This window comes from Gopherus flavomarginatus, chromosome 5, assembly GCF_025201925.1.
Source record: "Gopherus flavomarginatus isolate rGopFla2 chromosome 5, rGopFla2.mat.asm, whole genome shotgun sequence".
Lineage (NCBI taxonomy): Eukaryota > Metazoa > Chordata > Testudines > Testudinidae > Gopherus > Gopherus flavomarginatus.
Window position 1 is genome coordinate 47670518 of NC_066621.1, and position 13901 is coordinate 47684418.

The 13901-nt window shown below is 42.0% G+C and overlaps 1 protein-coding gene across 7 annotated transcripts in view; it reads left to right on the top strand.

Annotated features, from left to right (window-relative positions):
* The window catches only part of TSPAN4 (tetraspanin 4), a 689771-nt gene that overhangs the window by 288233 nt on the left and 387637 nt on the right, over positions 1-13901 (top strand). The window lies entirely within an intron of this gene.

Below are 13901 nucleotides of genomic sequence, written 5' to 3' on the forward strand. Positions count from 1 at the left end.
ATGAGAGAAGAAAACGAAGAAGGTGAAGGAAAGCCTGGAGGGGAGCTGTGTGTCACTGAGGATGGGGAATGTGCTTTATTTACCTCAGGTTACATTGGGCTGTGGCTCCTTGGGGAACTCCACACAGCTCTGCCAGTGTGGCTGGTTCATCGGCACCTTTATGGCCGAGGAGACTTCAGCCTAATTGACAGTCTGTCCCAGAAAAAAAGAACCGCTCTCGTTTCCCTGATTGGGAAATCTTGGTGCCTTAAAGCAGGACGCACAGGTGTCCCATTCTCAGGGCCGGTGCAACCATTTAGGCGACCTAGGCGGTCGCCTAGGGTGCTGGGATTTGGGGGGCACCATTTTCTTCGGCAGTGACAGCGGTGGCTGGATCTTTGGCTGCCCCGGTCACCGCCGGCATTTAGACAGAGGGAGCTGGGGCAGGGGGGCGCGGGGAGGGCCGCCTGCAGCAAGTAAGGGGGCAGCAGCACGCTGGGGAACTCCCCGCCACAGCTCACCCCTGCCCCGCCTCCTCCCCGAGCACGCCATGGCTGCTTCACTTCTCCCGTCTCCCGGGCTTGTGGCGCCAGAGAAGTGAAGCAGCCATGGTGTGCTCGGGGAGGAGGCGGGACAGGGGTGAGCTGCTTCACTTCTCCTGCCTCCCAGGCTTGCTGCACCAATCAGCTTAGGCGCCACAAGCCTGGGAGGCGGGAGAAGTGAAGCAGCGACTGCGTGCTTGGGGTGCTCATGCTCGTGCGCGGAGTAGGGGTGAGCTGGGGTGGGAGGAGTGCCTCAGGGCAGAGGGTGGGGGGTGGAGAGCTGCCGCAGGGGGGCGCCTCAGGCCAGTGACGCGGGGGAGAGGGGACAAGGTGGAAGTTTCGCCTAGGACGCAAAACATCCTTGCACCGGCCCTGCCCATTCTGTACTCAGCAGCTCCCCTCACTAATCAACCCAGCCAGGGGATGCTGTTGCAGGCTCTGGGGTACCATTCTCCATAGCCCCAGGGAAAGCAGCTGCAGCAGCTGTTTAGAAGCAGAGGCTGGCTGTACCAGGGCAGCACTGCCATGGGGCCTGGCAGATAGTGCTTGCAAGAGCCTGGGATTCAGCCATCAACTGCAACACTGTCCTGTGAGGGGAGGGAAAAGAGTGAGTGTGTGGAATAGACTCTCCACTGGCTAGGGAGTGTCAGATGTCCTGTTGTTTCAATCTGATAATCTACTCACTTTAATCTAATTGCCTTTCTCACTCTGGCTGTGTAACCAGGTTAAAAAGGCAAGAATTTAAACAAAAAGTTGCATGCCATAGTGGCTGGTGAGGTTCCCTATGCCATTTCAAATATTGAGCCCTATTAAATGTGTTGGTGGGATGCTAGTTTCAGGGGGCGGAGAAAATGAACTCTGTTTTTATCCCTGTCAGTGGGAACTAGCTGTGTAGGAACAAATGTAAAGCAGGAGGAGTAGAAGCTGCAGTATATAATTTCCCTGCTGTCACAATCTGTGTGTGTGTTTGTAAGAGAGAATATTGTGTTCGAATATACATATTTATCAATGCAGATTAGCTTTGATTTGACTTGCTGGTTTCTGAATGGTCAGGGACTCTATCCCTGGCATGCTTTCTAGAGGAGAGTATTCTAGTCCACAGCTGTTAGGGTGGCTTCAAGGCCTATGATAGAATCGTAAAATTCAGTGGTGCTACTTTGCTGCAAACTTGAAATGGTTTCAATGAAATAAGAGCAGTTTCTTTAGTTGCACAGACCTAGAGATCAGGGGTGGCTTTATGTTTTTTGCTGCCCCAAGCATGGCAGGCAGGCAGCTTTTGGCGGCGCGCCTGCGGATGGTTTACTGGTCATGCGGATTCGGTGGTATGCCTGCGGGAGGTCCACCAGTGCTGCGCCATCGGCGTCACCGCCGCTGAATTGCGACTTCCCACAGGTGCACCACCAAAAGCCGCCTGCCTGCCACCCTCACAGTGACCGGCAGGCTGGCCCCTGCGGCTTGCCGCCCCAGGCACGCACTTGCTGCACTGGTGCCTGGAGCTGCCTCTGCTAGAGATGCACATTCCCAGAGGGACAGAAATCCCTGCTAGAATTTGATACTTTCAACACCATCAGACTCAGCTGTTCCATCAAAATCCTTTATGGAAGGCACTGGGTTAATTATTTATGAGAGTTTATGTAATCTAGTGGTTAGAATAGAAACTAGAATTCTTTGCCTTAGGCAAATCCCAATCCATTTATGCCTCGAAAATGAGTACAGAGTTTTTTGGGGCATAATGAATGTCTGAGAGTTGCAAGGATGAAGTGGTGCCGTATAAATGCAGAGTATTATTCATTTATTTCCTGCTTTTTATATCATGGTGTGTCCTCCTATGTATGTCAGAGATCAGGCTGCGTAGTAGTTTACTGGGCCCTGGGTATTAACAACGAGTTGTGGAAGGAGGACGATAATAGGTAAGAGTTGATAAGGTTTACATGATTGTTGTGTGGGTAGAGAAACAGAAACATGTTTGTTGACCTTAACTAAGTATTTGCTAGCTTTCAGCAGTCTAAGGAAAATGTTATTTAAGCAGAACAGAGCAAACTTAATGAACATTAAACAAAGTTTTCCTGTGGGAATAATATCAATATCTTAAAACAAAGACTGTAACGACGCCCTAGAAAGCAATGCTACAAAAATATGCGCATACTTTGCTACTCATGTTCTGCATTCATAAAAGGATCAAATGCTGCTGGTGCACTATCATCATCTGTTTCCTGAGATCTTCTTAGTAGAAGCTGATCCACATTTAGTTACATTATGTGTCTCACTTCCAGAAATCTTAGATTTCTGCTGCTTTGAAGAATGCGCCAGCAATGCTTTTGATTTCAGCATTATGCTTTGCAATTCTACACAGTATCCTTCTCCCACTCCCATACATATGCTGGAACTCCTTTCTCCCAAGTGCAACCACTATTCTTGGTTTACATGCTTCAGTTAGGAGTAGCATTATGGAGATTAGTTTAGACAGAGGAAATGCTTAAAATAATGGGGCTCTAATTTGCAAACTGATTCTGTAACAGTGACATCCTTGGTACTATATATATATTTTTTGATGGCTGCTTGGTTTTTCCCAGTGAAAAAAGATATTGGGCCTGATACCATGTTATACCAGTTGTATGCCAGCGTAACTCCATTATATTATGTTGATATAAAAGAAGTGTAATGTAGTGCAGAATGAGGCCTATGATTCCTATGTTACCTGGCAAACTTAACCTACAATCGTAGTGTCAGGTTAGGCTCTTTCTGTCTGAAGCATCACCAATGATAAAGATTCTGCAATTAGAGCTTAATTAATGGTTCCGTTGATTAGATGTAAGTAATAGAATCCAAGTTACTCTCCTGTAGCTGTACTGATGCTAGTAAGGTTACTGCGAGTAAGTAATAAAAACTTATTTTAAGTAAGTAAAGGCAGCAGATATGATCATGAATTCATACAAAGAACTAATCTTTTCAGTAGGTAGCATTTTTGGATAGTGACTTTTTGGAGTAGAAATTTTTTAAAATATTTTTTAGAATATACAGTTGGTTTAACTGAAATCCAACTCTGGAGGCTGTCAGGCATAGTAGACCAATACACTAACTTTTCACCTCTGAAGACATGGGTTTGTTAAAGTAAGGCAATGCAAAATTGTAGAAAAGATTTCACAGAATCTTTAATGAGACTTCATTTTGCCAATTTCAGCATCACTGAAATTTCAGATGAATGGTTATTTGACCGAGCAAACCTAGAAAGATATTTTTATAGTTTTGAAGCAAAAATAATTTCACTCAGCGGTATTTCTATTTTACATGAACATTTTGTGAAAACTGGACCAACTTTGAATTTCCCACAATGTGCAAACATGCTCAGATTTTGAGTATTTTGTTTGAAATCCTGGCCCTAGAAGTGCTTTTGCCCAGATAGCGTATTTTGCTCACTGAACCGGTGTAAGCTGTATCAGCAAAAGCATATTTTTTGTCAGTATAAAGTGCATCTATGTTAGGAGAATTTGCCTGTATTGCTATAATAGAAAAAACCTTCTTCTTTTAAACTATTTATTTATTTACGCAGTTTTAACAAGTTTACAAATCCTTGCCATGTAAATATGAGAGATAAGCTTGCTGTTGTAATGATTCTTGGTTTTTGTGTAGAGAAACATTAAACAGCAATATAGTCATCAGATCTCTCCATTTCATAGGGTGTTCCGTATTACAGAATGAGCATCTTTTCGCTACCCATGATATGTCATTTCTAGTGAGTGAAATCTCTGATATGTGTGGTCTGCTAAATATGTATAAATATTTTAAAAAATAATAGGATGGATGTCTGGGGTTTTTGACGGTGAATGTATTTTGTCTGCATATTGAATAAATAGTTACCAAATTTCAGAGTATCTATTTGTCCTCTCTTTTGCAGAGTACATAATTGATGCATTATTTTTTTCCATAACAACAGCCTCATATTTTTCATAAAATATTTTCTCATGTAGCCCTGGCCTTAGTTATGTGCTAAACTTTTTTCATGGTGTGAATAGTTCCATTGACTTTCAGGGTCCTGGCCTCACTGAAGTCAATGGCAAAAATCCCATCAATGTGAGGGGAGAGGGGTCAGGATTTCACCCATAGTGCATAATGTCAAGCATTTACAGAATCAGGGCCACGACTTGTAAATTCTTTGGAGCAATCACGTTTCCTCTGTTTTCTCTACAAAATAATTATAACTGAGTTGCAAATAACGTGAACACATCTATAGACAATGTTTATAAAACCTGCATCTCTGCTTTTGCTTCTTTATCACTTCCATATTACTCCCTTTGCTGTTCTGATGATGCTAGCCTTGCCGCTTATCTTTTTCTTCTCCCATTTTCCTCATACTGCCCCCTAGTCATAAAACAACCTCCCTATTCCAGGGTGAAAAGCAGGACTCTCCTAAATTCAAAGCCTTCTTGAAAACCCACGTAATCTGAGAAGCCTATATATGTTAATTTAACATCATCACCATTCCTTTTTAAACCTCATAAAGAAGTTCTTAATTTAATACCATTCTGTGTCACTCCTACTGTGTTCTGGTGTGATCTCCATCTGGCTTTTAGGGCGAGTTTACACGACAAAATTAAATTGACTTTAGTTACCTCGACGTACAGCCATCACAATAATTAAATCACTTTAACATGTCCACACTACGTTCCTTGTGTCGGCGTAAGCAGTATCTTAGAAATGTGTATTATTGGGCTGGTTTTCGTAAGACGTATGGATGTGACTTCAGTAAAAAGCTACAGTATTAAAAATAATCTGAAGTGGCTGAATGCAAGAGAAATAATAATCAAAGTCAAAGTCTTATAGTATATAGCACCTTTACATTTTCAAAGTATTATGATGCAGTCATTAGTTAATGAGCCCTCCATGTACCTCTGACAGGTAAGTAGGTAGTACAATCCCTCTTTTACAGATAACCTGTCTGCCTCGGCATCTTTAAGTGATTTGGTCAGTGCCATGAGTCAGATTCTCAGCTAGTGTGAATCAGTGTAGCTCTGTTGACTTCAGTGGAGCTGCACCGCTTTATACCAATTGAGAGTTTTGCTCTGTGAGTTTGTCTTGTGGTTGGTCCATTTTGAGAAAATCTATGTGTAGTTCCTGGTACATTTAGAAGGCAGTTATAATGGTAGAAGGAATGAATGGTGGAAATATACACATGAACCTTGGGGCTGAAGAGGAGTTAGAGGACTGCATTGCTGATGTCATCCATCAAATATCACACAGCATTCTGAACTGCTGTGAATGCCACATAGCACTAACCCAGCTGGGAGCTATTCCATCCCTTTCTGGTAGCTGAGGCATGCATTCCTGTCTTAGGAGGCATTCATTCCTGTCTTGCTCTGTGTCCCTGAGGACATATACTCTTGATCATTCACAGTCAGAGCCTCTTTGTACTGTCTTTGTTTCAAGTTTTATTACTTGTTTTTCTTTTTTATCATTTTGTTTATGATTTTACAGTTATTTAGCCATAGATCTTGCTGCCTGCTAATGTAATCAGCTTGCCTTATTCATATGGACAAGCTGAGGCATGAATTAATGCAGATACAGATAGGGACTTGTTGAATGATGTTGTAATGTGAATGGTTTCAGCTAATTGGCATCTGTTTCTGTTCCATTTCATTTTCTCCTGGTGAACACGGTAATGGACTCTCCCTGAAGGTGTTGGAGGAAAATTAAACAACATGTGCTTCCCTCCCCTACAAGCTAGTGTGAAAACAGTGGCTCTGTTGTCTTCCTTTTTGTACATGCTCAACTCCCATTAGCATTAATGAGAGTTAGGCACTGCCTGTGCTTGTGTGGACACGTGTTCAGCATACAATGTACCCGTTAGCCCCTGGGTGTTGGAAGTCCTTATCTTTCTTTTCCATATTGCTGGGGTTGAGTGAAAAGCCATTTCAGAAACACATCCATTCCTTCTCTCATGGGTATTTTCTGTCTCTCATGTGCCTCTGGATGAAAACTGATTTACAATGAGACAGCCCTGAACTAACAAAGGGGATGCTTGGGGAATTTCTGCCCGCTGAGAAGGAGGAATAGACTTCTCATCCCCCACATCGCTCAGCCTGCCCTTTCCAGGTTTTAGCTCTGATGTCTGCAAAGTCAGTGTGGTAACAATCAACTACCCTGAAAACTCTGTAGTGTCTCCGTGTAACAAAGCCATCAGCCAGGATTAGATTGTAGCTCCCTAATTTATGAAAATTTGCAGGATGTGGTTCAGAGAATTCCTTATTTAGTGAGGCTTTCATAAGTTAGACAAAAGTAAGAATAGATAATCCACTATTTAATTTAATGCTACATAATTCCATCGAGGGATGCTGATGACCTCCTAAACCCTGAGAGTCTCCTGATTCAGGGACCATATCATTGACAGTCCCTAGACACAGATTTAAAACCCTAACTCTGAACTTCCTTTTGGTTGTGGATTGAAGCCCAAACTCTTCTGTTGTAACAACATGACTTTCTGTGTGAGAGTGCCTCTATTTTTTAATTACTGTTGCAGCTGGTTTCTGTATCCCCAGTGACTGAGGTCAGAGTTTACCTCTGTGCCTGTAAGGGTCCCTTACAGTTCTTTGTGGTTTCTCCCATGCCCTCTTTCTGTGACCTTGGCTTGCCTAGATTGGTGGATTTTTTTTTCTCTTCAGAAAATAGAGCCTGTATAATCATCTCCGAATCACAGGCAGCACATGTTCCTTCTACTATTAAGGCACAAATCCAAATTACAGCTACAGGTTACACAATGTGCTGTTTATTTAAGGAAGAGAAGAAAAGAAAAAGAAAATTATTTATTCTATGTTCTTGTGGGTGCCTGTGTGGGGAATAGTACTACTATGGGTCAAGTGACAAAGGTTAATTGGTGGTAGCTGTAATTTCACATGCAAATCCACTTCTGCCTTTTCCTTGGTCCTTTCCCTACATCCCGGTTCATAGCAGGCTGTCCTAGGAAGAGCAGTGTCCTTTGGTCTCCCAAAACATCTGGTCACTTCTCTCAACAGGGTTGATCTCTCTTGTCCCATTTAGTGTTGGTTTCACAGAGTATTGTCTCCAATATGTGTTATGAAAGCATGTCTGAGCTTGTTTCTCCTGCACTCCTGGAAAGTCTGGCTTAGAGAAAGCTTATAGTTTCTTCCTATAGTGGCCTCATAGCAGATTTCATGAGATTATGAATATTCAGACAATGATAATTTATATATTTAGGTGTATCCAGCTGGGATAGTTACCTTAACGTGTGAAGAGGGTTTATCCCTCTGCCAAAATCCATGAGAGTGCAGACTGTTCATAAAATACATGTCAGTTGCCCTTCATGGATCAATTATGGAGTATTGCCAACTTTCATGATTTCATTGCAAGTCTTGCAATATTGGATAAGTTACTTAAAGCCCCATCTCATGAAGTTAAATAATTACATGAGAATTTCAGCTTTTATTAAAATGTACATTTCTAACCTTTATGGTTGCAGAGAAAAGTTTGAAAAGGTGATCCAAGTGACCCCTAAAGGCTCAGAAATCCAGAGGCAAATAAAAATAAACCCAAATTTATTCTTTTAAAAAATAATGCCATGATTTTTAAGACTGATTCCATGGTGGGTGTGGGGTGGGGTGGCTGACTTATGGCTTTTAATGTTTGTGGCTGTCAAAACTACTTATGATCAACTGTTTAGTAATTACAATCACTGTATTGTTACCTATCACCTCTGTATTCTTGGGGAACCAGGGCACAGTGCCCAGCCTGTCTTGACTCACAGAAGACTTTCTCCCTCCACCCTGCCTCTGCTTGAACCAAAGCTGATCAGAAGAAAGACTTTCAAAAAGCAATGAAAAGGCAGTGGAAGGCACACCTAAACCCCTCTGGACAAGGGTGACAGGATTAAGGAAACTCCCCTAGCCTCATTTGCATTGGAGATGGGACAGAGAAGCATCTCCATTAGCATACAGAATGGAGAACAGAGATTCCAAGGCAGAAACCGCACTGAACTCTGGGACCAGCAAAGCAGGAAAGCACTGCCTGATGGGGGATCTCTGCTCCAGATGTTAATGAACCCATGCCTGCACATACCTAGCTAAGTAGTTATCAGACTAATTCTAGTAATAAATCCTTTACTGGTATCCAAAATACTGAAGCTGCCTAATTGCATTGTGAGCTTGGGAGTGTTGATTAACCTGGTCCTCTAAGATGTGCTCTGTTAATGTGTGCATGTGTTCGTCTAATTCTGGGGCTGGAAGAACCCAGCCCTGGGGAACCTAGGTCCTGCAGGGTAGCTCCATTCGGAGGGAACTTGCAGAAGGGAGAAGAAGGGCTCCATATGAGAACACAAGTGAAGTAAGCAGTATGTTGATAGAATTACAGAACTCCTCTCCCCAAAGAGCAACCCTAATGAGTGTACTGCAAAGTGATGGGCAAATCTGGTAACAGTATCTGCCTCTTGACCATAAACTCTGTGGGGCAGGAACTGTTTCTTATTATACTGGTTTGCGTGTAGAGCACCTGACACAATATGGTCCCAATACTTGATAAGAAAATGTAGGGGATAGGCAATGCAAGTAAGCAGTGACTATAATAATCCCATCCATTCTTTTTTATTACTTGTCCAAGCAAGAGTGGGGCCTGGATTGGGCCTGCTAGACACCATCACAATACATCTACTAAATAGCAATATTTAATAAATAACTATGCAAATACTTTTTAAATGCAGATTTGTAATGTAAAGTAGCCTGTAAACGCATCTTTTGGGCACATCAATGCAACTGCAGCTTCCACATCTTGGAAGGTGCTTTCTTCACTGATGAGCTGGAAACAAGGGGAATTTTTCAGAAGTATCAGACTTAATCTGTTTTCCGTTCACTTTGTCCTCAGAATGTTGTTGCTGTATTTATAATGACTGAAGAATGGGTCCTACTCACTACAAATTCATGGACTGGTGGAATTGTGACATCAGAGGTAGCTTCCTACCTACTCTCATTTTTTATTCTCTACCACCAACCTGTAAAGAGCTCATAGATGATGGTTATAGTACCTAGCGTTTTGTCCTTGCTCAATATTGTTTGCAAATGTTTGGAGGTATATTGGGTTTTGAATTCTAAATCCAAAGATGAGATCTTACTACACCTCTGTAAGCCATTGGCAATCTTTTTTTTTAGTAAGTCAAAATTATTGCAGCAATGGAAGAACATTTCAATGGAAATGTAATTTATTCCTGGCAGGTTTGGGGATATTATATTATGGATAAGTGTTTTTAAACAAGGACTTGCCCTTTCCTAACCATTTTCTCCTATTCGATTATTAAATAGTGTCTAATGTTGAATTTGCAATTAGGTCAAAATGGTGAATTTGAATAACAATAGCTCCATGCTATCACAGATGCAGTTCTGAGAGTCTTACTAAAAGATACACAGGGAAGAGACAATGGGTGTTTGTTGTTATTTCAATTACAGTTGCTTCTAGAGGCCCCAGTCAAGATCAGGACCATATTCTGCGAAGTGCTATACATGGATCTAGTAAGAGCTAGTCTCTACACTGACAAATGAAGGTGTGATAAAGGAAGTGCTATTATCTTCATTTTACAGGTGAGGAAGTGAGGCAAAGAAAGATGAGGCAAGTGGCTTGCTCAAGCGGACACACACAGCCTGTGCTGGAGCCAGGAATTGAACTAAGATTGCCTGAGTCCCATCCCAGTCCTGTGCCTTAACACCAAACCATCTTTCCTTTCTTGAATAAGAAAAGCTTTTATTCACACAGAAATTACATGAAAAATAATAAAGGCATAGGGGAAATGATTGGCCGTATAAATGGTATTTTAGGTCAGTAGTCTCTATTTTTAAACTGACTTCTGTGTGAGAGAGAGGCTGTGAAATGTTCCTTTGGGTTAACGTTCAATTGAGTTTCTCAGTTGAAAGCTTGTTACCTAAAAGTTTGCAACACTTCCATGTTTCTCCTGACAGCTTGGGCCATGAGGCACAGACAAGTTAAGGTGATGTCTTTAAGTGTGTGTGTGTGTGTGTGTGTGTGTGTGTGTGTGTGTGTGTGTGTGTGTGTGTGTGTGTGAGAGAGAGAGAGAGAAATTCTGCAATATGACAATATATTTACTTGATTGCCATCACTCTCTTCAAGATGAATTTACGGCTGTCAAGAGAGATTTGCAATTATAGAAATGCCTGAAAGCTAAATCATCTTATCTGAAGAGAAGGCTTTCCCAGTACTCAGTTGGTAATAGGGTGACCAGATGTCCCAATTTTATAGAGACAGTCCTGATTTTTGGGTCTTTTTCTTATATAGACTCCAATTACCCCCAACCCGTCCAACCATCCCAATTTTTCACATTTGCTGTCTGGTCACCCTAGTTGGCAAACTTGTTGCATCCTGTTTGGATGTGGCAGAACTGATTTTAGCATGTGATTTGGAATGCCCTGTGTTGTTTGGCTAATTGTGTACTGGGAGTTATTTCATGCAGTCCTTTATTTCTCTCATTTTTATGAGTGAATTTTAATACTCATGGAAACAGAACTGGTATAATTGGCTAGTGATAACAATGGTGCTCCAGACTGTGTGTGTACCTATCTGTCTAGGAACTCCGTCTCTGCAGTACCATGCAAACATCAATGAATGAATCATCATAATACCTGTATGGTTGGGAAATCTTGTTATCTCTATTTTAGCATGTGGAACTGAGTGACGCTTCTTTTAACAGCTTAACATACATTAAAAGCACGCTGCCTTGTCTACACTGGGATGTTAACAAATATTAGTTAATATCTTCCCAGTCCTAGACAAGGACAGAGAATCAAAGTGACTTGTCCAAGATCAGTGGGGAAGTCTGTGCCAGGCCAAGAATTAAACCCAATTTAGTTCCTTAAACACAGTGCTTAGTGCTAGCATGCTACATCCCCTGTTATTTCAGTCCCAAGCAGAAGCTGTCAATTGTACCGAGCTGTATAATGGCATTTTGTGATATGTGGAAATGTTTACTAGCTTCACTAAGTGAACTTTCCCTTGTGACCAAAGACAGTACTTTGAATCCAGGCTGCTAGAGATAAAAGGGCAGTGTGCTAACTCTGCACACAAATCACACTCCTTGGTGTTCTCTAAAGTGACACTTTCAAGTCTGTCAAGTAGCACAAGTCCAAAAGTTGCCCTTTCCTCTGCCCCAGGGGGTAGAATCTGATGGGGGGGGGGGAAAATCTCAATTTTTAAATGTATTTTGTTACTGTTGATTTTTAAAACTCACTATAGTTTCCAAGAAATTAAGAATAAAACCGTGTCCTCTGTTTAGGCAGCAACAGTTTAAAGACAATGTAGGTAATGGAAAATATCTGCTATAAGAAAAAAGATTCTTTGCCAAATATAAAAGGTCAAAGCTGGTAAGGAAATGTCTTTTGCTCTCAAGTATTTGAAAATAATAAAAGAATAAAAACAGAATAATGAAAAACTATGAAAAGTAGTGAATGTCCAATTAATATTTAATCAATACAGTTATTTTTACACTAGCAAACAGGTGGATTTGAGTTCTTTCTTTATGGTGTGGATGTGAAAATGAATGGATTGAGGGCGATGAATGAAGAAGGCTCAGAGTTATCAATTTTCTGGTGGCGGCACAGTCAATTCTGGGTGACCTCTTCATTCACGGGGCAGCATGACACCCTGCTATATTACTCCTAAGTTATATTTGATCTTTTCCCTGAGGCCATCTCATGGAAAAAGTAATTTATTGTATTGGTTTCTACTGTATTTGACAAAAAATCCTTTCCCCTTCCAAGACCACTGATTTAGCATTGCTAAATATATCGCACAGGCAGGTAATGGTAGGCTGTTTGCAGTTCTAGCATTAATAATAATAATATTTGGACAGAGATGTTCTTGTAATACATGCACTTTGGACCAGCAGATCACCCAGTGGCCTGGGCAGCAGAAGGGGACAGTGTGTTCTAAAGTGGCTACTGATTAAAAGACGGCAGGATGTTCTATACTGTCTGGCAACCAAGAGAGCTGTTTTTTGGTAGCAGGATGGTGGTATCTTAACTGAGGGAATAGCCTATGTGCCGTTTTGACCTCTGTTTAAGATAAACCGGATATGTGTATGTTTTGGGTGGGATTCTGAAAGCTGCCTAGGGGATTTGGACATTGATATGAATTGAGTGCCTGAATCTCCTAGGCAGTTTTGAAAGATCTCTGCAAATTAATTACACTAGAAAATACCCTGCCTGTAAGACACTATTTTCTCTATCAGTGGGAAAGTGACCTGCCACAGTGCCTCTAGTTTCTCCAGTTGCGTCCATCAGGGACCACCATGTAAAGCAAGGAAGCGCAGGCTTTGCTTGGTATTCCTTAAAAACACACACTTAACTCATACAGAGCAAGAGAGGTTCACAGATCTATGGAATGAACATCTCAATGCAGGTTCCTCATGCAATGTCCACAACACCCCAGATGGCCTTTTGGGGTTTAGTCAGTATATTTTAGGAGGCTCAGGTTCCCCCTCCTGCTCAGTCTTCTGGTTTTGGTGATCCATAGAGCATAAGGCCAAGAGGGACCATTGTTATCATCCAGTCTGACTTCCTATACAACACAGGTCATATAACTTCCCTGAATTAACTCCTGTTTGAAGTAGAGCATCTGTTTTAGAAAAACATCCAGTCCTCGATTTTAAGATTGCCAGTGATAGGGAATCTACCACAGACTTGGCAAGTTGGTCTATCGGTTAATTGCCCTCTCTGTTAAAAATGTGTGCCTTATTTTCAGTCTCTGGGCTTTTTCCTGAACCCTCTCCAATTTTCCAACATCTTTCTTGAGTTGTGAACACCAGAACTGGACACAGAATTCCAGTAGCAGGTACACCAGTGCCAGATACAGAGTCAATATCATTCTTGCTGCTATCTGACATTCCCCTGTTTATACATCCAAAGATTGCTTTAGCCCTTTTGGCCCCAGCACTGCACTGAGACATCATTTTCTATTGATTATCTACGACGCTCCAAGTCTTTTCCAGAGTCATTGATTCCCAGGATAGTTCATGTTGGTGATGGGGTGTCTCCCTTGCTGAAGAGCGGGTCTTTTTAAAAGCAGTCTGTTGTGCCTTTTCCTGCTTCTCTTCTTGTGCCGGGATTTTCCATGATCCAGCCCATGAGAAAAGGATTGTTGGCAGTGTGTCACTGAAAATCAGTCTCTCTACCTGTAGACCAACCCCTGTTGTCCCAACAGGGAAGGCTGTTCAATGGGCTGATGGCCTTTTGATGACTCTCTCTACTTCAGGGTCCGATACGTAGGCCCCAGGCTCCCTAAAACAAGAGTGCTGATGCAATTCAACATGGCAGTTATGGTATACAGTCAGGGCCAGCTCTAGCCATTTGGCCGTCCCAAGCACGGCGGCACGCCGTG